Raw genomic sequence first — 6,835 nt, forward strand, 5'->3', positions numbered from 1 at the left:
AGCATCCCAGGGCAGAATTTATGGCTAGCTATCTTCATCTATTATTAAGAGACACTAGTACTAGAACATACTATACCATATTTAAACATATCATCCCCACATTCTGGATTCAATTTTGGTATTGCATCCGTACTCTACATTCATTTATGACATTAACCCACCATTTATTCAATACATCTGCCAACTCTACCACCAACCTGGGCCCCTACCACAAGCCCTCCATCTGATGATACTGCCAAAAAACTTGCAAGAACCTTGGTGCTAAGAATATCAATGTTACGTCTATCCAGGGAACTAGTAGACAGTAAAAATAACTCATCAAGTTAATTAATAGACGAGTGACCCACCATGTAAATTAGGCTATGTTCGATAAAACTGAATGATTTAACGCCGAATGATTCAAAAGTTCTGAACGAAGTGGGTTCTGAATGATAATAATCATTTTGAATGAACAATATAAAGGATGTAAAATTACCTTATTAACCGTTTGCATAAATAAAAAAACAATATAGTTGTTTAATAAATGTTCTTGATATAATTTAAAGAACCATCCCAAAGGCCCATTGGTTGGGCTCCCCTTGCAACAGGTTTGAGGTTCGAATCTTGGGGTGGCCAGGGAAGGGGTGGAAACAACCAGTGAGTGTTTCTGATGGGATGCGTACACTAGAGTATGGGGTTAGATTACTCTCTCTGTGAATAACCCGAATGGGTAAAACGTTACAACTTTTTTTTTTTTTGATATAACTAGTGGAGGAGCCCTCGCTCCGCGTCGGTACTCCGTTTCGGATATAATTTGTTGTATTTGGTTCGTAAAAGTATTTTGTGTTTAATGGTTATGTCGGTTAAACCTATCCCAAGTCGTACGAAAATTTAAAGGCGGTTAAAAATTTATGTGGATTTGTTGGGGAGTTTTATGAAAAATAAAGAAGTTACGATTTGACCCTTGAACTTTAACTTTAGACCCCTATGGAGTTTACATTTTTTACCCTAGGAATTTACATTTGACGCCCTAAAGTTTATAATAGTTATCAATGTTTAGTGTGGTGTCATTGTGGGTACAACATTTTTGCACGACGTATAAACGATTAAAGCATGGGGAAGAACTATTCATAAAACCTTTGTCTTTTAGAGATGTATATATATATATATATATATATATATATATATATATATATATATATATATATATATATATATATATATATATAATGAGTTACGTAGTTAATTTATAATAAGAAAAAAAGTTAAACAATAATAAAGTGAAAAATTATGTGGTTGATTTATTATTATTAATAATAATAATAATAATAATAATAATAATAATAATAATAATAATGAATAGTTGTTAGTAAAAATTATGGGATCGATTTATAATGAGTGAGAAGTGTAATGGTTAAAGTATAAAATGTGAAAACTATGTGGTAAGTTTATAAAAGCTATATAGTTAAGTGTTATAAAGGGCGAGATTGATTTGTGAAAATATAAAAAGTTTGAGGAGTGTTTGTGAAACGATTGAGGGCTACTATTCATTTACTCTATATCATTTAGATGTAGAGAGTAATTTAAAGATGATATTACATAAATTTAGGTGTTTAATGGTTAAAGAAGTATGTTGAATGATACAACATTCTGAACCATTCAATTAAGACATAATCAATCGCACCCTTAATTCCCAATGGCCCACATTAGACTGTCTTAGATCCATCACGCGAGGCGTAAATCTAGCTCACCTGGTGGCCCGTTCATATGGTGGTCCAACCAACCAACTAACTGATACACCTTCACCACACAACTTTTCAAGTAGATTAGTTTCCTACTATATGTTGATGAGAATTGTACCAGGATACTTCCATACACAGAGATGTATCCATACACAGAGATAATGCAACTCATTCGTAAACTAGTAAAAAACTATGCAAAATGTAAGGGAAAAGGTCATATTAGTACTTGATGAACAAAAAATTTCATTGGCCAAATGCCCAATTGCATGCCTTCATGAGTTACAATTACTTAAGGATATGATATTGTTTCAACACCGACATTTATACATATCTGGCGAAGCGGACCTTGAAGACTTATTATGAAGGTATCCTGAAGAACATTAAATATAAGGTAGTTTATTTACTTTACCTAATTCAAAATACGAAAGAAAGTGAAATACTTTTACAGATCTACCGTGACCAAATCTTAAAAAAAAAAAATATAGTGCCATAAGTTGGCCTTCATGCCTTAAATGTTGTACTAGGTTCTGCAAGTAGGTACATTGAGTTCTGGACAACGGTTTGGCCTAAAACTTATGATACAATACCATGACCAGATATAATGTCAAAGAAACACATGGTTCCAAAGAACACATCAATTTAAATTTACACATTCGAACAGTTCTCACCCATATTGTAGTACTCGATGGAATAAATGAGACCAGGGCTATGCATACACTGTATCGGGGAAAAAATGCCTAAAATGGTCATCTCATTTTGGGTCCTAAACTACCAAAAGACTATCAAAGGACCTATGGGTCCAATGTTTAAAAAGTAAATGACGATAAAATAAAGATAAAGAATACTTTTATAACAACAATATAAGTCTATCAATAAAGACAGTGTGGAATGTTGTTTTTTTTTTTTTTTTTTTGAACAGCAAGATTGCATGAGTCCGGACCGAAGCCTAGTCATCATTTGCACACACACACACACATTCGGGCAGGAAACCCGAACCACGATCACAGGGATCCGAACCCTTAAACCATCCCGAGGGGCAGGCGGACCGGACCTTAGTCCCGGATCGGGTCGGTAAAACCTTCCCTTTGGGCTGACCTCAATGGAGCCTATTTCAGTCCATGTTTAATTTGGTCATTCAGAAGCCAGGTTCGAACCCTGGACCTCTTACCCGGCGAGGGTGTTAAACACCACCGCGATACCACTCAGGCAAATGCCTCGGTGATAAAGACAGTGTGGAATGTTGTATGCATCAGCAATATACTTTGGGTGAATATCAATCCATTTGACCTGCAAACAGCCCAATTTGCCCCATTCACAAGTAAATCCCATTACAGTATATTAGTTCTCACAAAGACATTTTGAAATATAAGAATAATGCTGCCAAAACGGTAATAAGGCAAGTTAAATAAAAACATATATGTGACAATTCTTAATAGACATCAAGAGTACATACCTAATTGCAAAAAATAATCAAGATGACATCCTCCATTATAGTATAGGCTATATATCCTAACTAATTTATATAAGGATCAATGAAAAACTACGTAAAACACATACCTCAAATTACTTCAACGCCTTCTTCTAACCGTTTCAAATCACTAGGGATTATAGATACATAATCTACACATATTCCACCTTTTGAGTGAGTGTAATCAATTTGCTTCATAGAAAATCTCACTTCAGTGGCTGGATCAGTCTCGCGTACAATGAACGTGCCCATTTTGTATTCCATCCAATAACCACGTTTGTGACATCCGTTAGCATAATCCTCAGCACAATCATCTAAAACACATTTGGTAGATGCTTCTTGACCGTCAGATGTTAACAAGTCATAGTTTACAGGTTTTACATCCCAACCGTGGCGTGGGTGTGTTCAAAATAGCAAACACGGCGTCCCAACTTGTTATAGAATCTCCCCAGGTGTATTCCAAACGATAATGCGTAGATATCTGCTAGTAGTTGGAATTTTACAGAACCATCATCCTCAAACCACCATATTTGCAGCAAATACGCCATGATATTAAGCCTGCAAACTCTAGCTGAATCAATATGTTCTCCTTATGTTAAAGAACCATTTTAGTTATCACTAAAAGAACATATGATACGAGAGAACCGTAAAGGTTTGCTGCTACTATCGAATCCATGACAGATCCATAGGAAAGAAAAGAATAAAAAACTTATTTTGAAATTATGAAATATTAAGTATTGACAATGATTGAATGTAAACTCGTGTATAAGTTTTTAGTACAGATGATAGCCCAATAAAGATCATCGCCCGATATACAATAGTTTCACTTGATAATTTCAACCCATATTTTTAACGACGATATCGATATTGAATGCTCTCATTTGTCACCCACACACGTGTTAGAAGGAAACCCAATTTGCGACAATGTTGGCAGTACCATCGAAGGTTGGGAAAACCCCAGAGACTTTCCCAAATGCGATGTTGACATTACCATCAAAGGTTAGAAACTCCATACTTGGAGTGAGAATCAAACCTGGGTTAGCAGTACCCCAAGTTGGATCCCACCCCATACCACTCAAGCCAAGCTCGGTGGTAATTTCAACCCAGTTACTTGGAAATATTCCTAATTAAAAACATCAAAATATATTTGCGAATTGCCCTTGTTTGCCAAATTAGCTTCTTCTGCGAAATCTAGCAACACCCTGGTCTGTAAATTAACCATCGTTGGAGAATTGATTTCTGCAAAACAATAATAAAAGGATTTTTCCTAACTATATTCATGGGTACTTGGTAAAAAAGTGTTTGTAAAATCAACTTAGTTTGAAAAAATATAAAAAATGCCAAAATCACCACCTTTCGCCATTTTAAGCATTCAGTTTAAGGTTGAAACATGAGATCTAATGGCATCATAGCTCAATTAGTTTTTTAAAAACTGTTAACTAAAGAAGCATAAGAGAAATGCCAACCTAGATTCTTCAGTTTGAACCAAATTCCAGTTATTGACATTGACATTGTGGACAACGCCAAGCAAACTCTTCCGGTAACTTTATTATACAGCCATACTTCCTGCAAAAATTTCAAATGCATGTATATCAACAGATGTAGTCAAGTAACAAGTGTATTGATTGCAAAATTACATACCAAAGATATCAACTTTATAACCTTTTGATATTGTATAATTACTTAATTAGCAAAAAATAATGTATTAAGCTACCTCCTATTTACATGTCTAGAGGACAGCGGTCGTAATGGTGTGGCAACTTATATGGCTGACATGCCATACAAAGTTCCGATCACTTGTCGTACACATTACCAATATCTCAAAATTTTCTTTCAAGCTGTTGTTACGACTTCACGTTTGGTTTAAACCGAGTGGGATTTGAACATTAGACATGCATAAAGGTAAGAGTCATCCTTTACTCAAATTTACCACTCAGCCAACTCCTATGGGTTAAGTTTTGCAAGTTTAATACATACAAAAATGACTGTTTTTTCTTTGTACATATACAATGTTAATAGCACAACGAGTAAAGCAGGATACAATGCAGTGTAATTTGCCCTACTTTATATCACCATAACATAATTATAATCATAAATCAACAATAAAAAGTGATAATCAAGTATACTACCGTTACAAATTACATTCACTTATGTGTTAAACAAGCTTCAAACCCCAATTTCAATTTCAATTTCAATAACAACACGGATGTTCACCGGCGTGAGATGACTCCGGGCTGCTCGCAAAGCGGATAGTCTCATAGATTAGTCGGCTCGCAAAGCGAGTTTGGATAAGCATGTATACTAAAAAAAAAAAAAAAAAAAAAAAAAAAAAACTAATCCTAAACCTAATTTTTAATAAAACAGAATTTATCCTTATCCCACCATCAAACATTTGATACATACAACCATTCAAAATTATACATACAACAAAATTTCAATTTAGATTCCATACATTTTCAAACACTTAACCCTAACAATATAGGTTCAATTGAAGCTTCAAACCCTAATTACCATACCAAAAAACCTAATCAACAAAACAAACCCTGCAAATACTAACCTTATCGCCATCATCAAACGGAACAGGGTGAGAAAGAAGAGCAAAAACATATTTTTTTCACACAAACTTGATAATTCTCGGGAAGTTTCGATTTCCAAACAACATCCGAAGATGCAGCGTTACGAAAGGCGCGATTTAAACGAGCTAAATTACAAATCTCGGGTGGTGTTAGATACAGAAACACACACGCAACACAGTTTTCTGGTATATCACGATCACCGAGTCCGGGCCCACAACCGGTGCCGGTGATCGGACCCCAATCAATTATCAATTAATTGGATAACAACGATCCCATTAATAAAATAATCTGTAAGTTATTTAGTTTAATGACCCGTAAAACTACAGAGTCCGATTAAGAAACATTTCATCAAACACCTAAAATAATATTAAATAATCCACATCCAATCATAAGAGATAATATTGCTTGTCATTTTATTTTAAAAGTGTAAATTAAAATATAAATTTAGAATTTGTTTCCTTTTGCCTAGTTTTTATACCTTCTCGTACTCAATTCAAAATAATTAAATAAAATAATTTAAAATTATTTAATTTTAATAATTAAAATAATTATTAATAAGATTTAATAATAATAATTAATTAATAAGATTTAAATTTAATTCAAAATTATTTTAATTAATGACATCATCCACCATGTTTAGATTTTTTTCTTTTTATTTTTAGTTTTTTCTTAACAAATGAATTAGCCTAATAATGACATCATCATTTTAGGATTTTAATAGAAACTATAGATAGATTTGCAGTAGTAAAGAAGAAGGATAATAAGGTGGGTGTTCCCACGTGAAAATTGGTTCTTGTCTGGATGCATGTTGTAGCGACCCGATAAAATCGTCATTGACGGCGCCGTCTACTTAGGTCCCGTTACATGGTCATAAGTCTTTAAAATAACGTTTGACCAAAAGTATGTCGCATTCATTTCAAAAGTAAAGATGTTTCAAGGTTTACAAAGTAGTTCGACAACTAATTACATAACAAAGTTTAAAGTACGATTGAAACATATGCGACACAATTTGAAAGTAGCCAAAAGACGCTCCACGTATGCATGTATACTCGACATCCAAGCAAGTATCA

General features: G+C 34.0%; 1 pseudogene; it reads right to left on the reverse strand.

Moving 5' to 3' along the window:
* Nucleotides 1-3,175: 3,175 nt before the first annotated feature.
* LOC139857130 (F-box protein PP2-A15-like) lies at nucleotides 3,176-6,041 on the reverse strand (annotated as a pseudogene).
* Between the last annotated feature and the right edge of the window lie 794 nt (nucleotides 6,042-6,835).

Source organism: Rutidosis leptorrhynchoides, chromosome 1 (genome assembly GCF_046630445.1).
Source record: "Rutidosis leptorrhynchoides isolate AG116_Rl617_1_P2 chromosome 1, CSIRO_AGI_Rlap_v1, whole genome shotgun sequence".
In the NCBI taxonomy this organism is placed as follows: domain Eukaryota; kingdom Viridiplantae; phylum Streptophyta; class Magnoliopsida; order Asterales; family Asteraceae; genus Rutidosis; species Rutidosis leptorrhynchoides.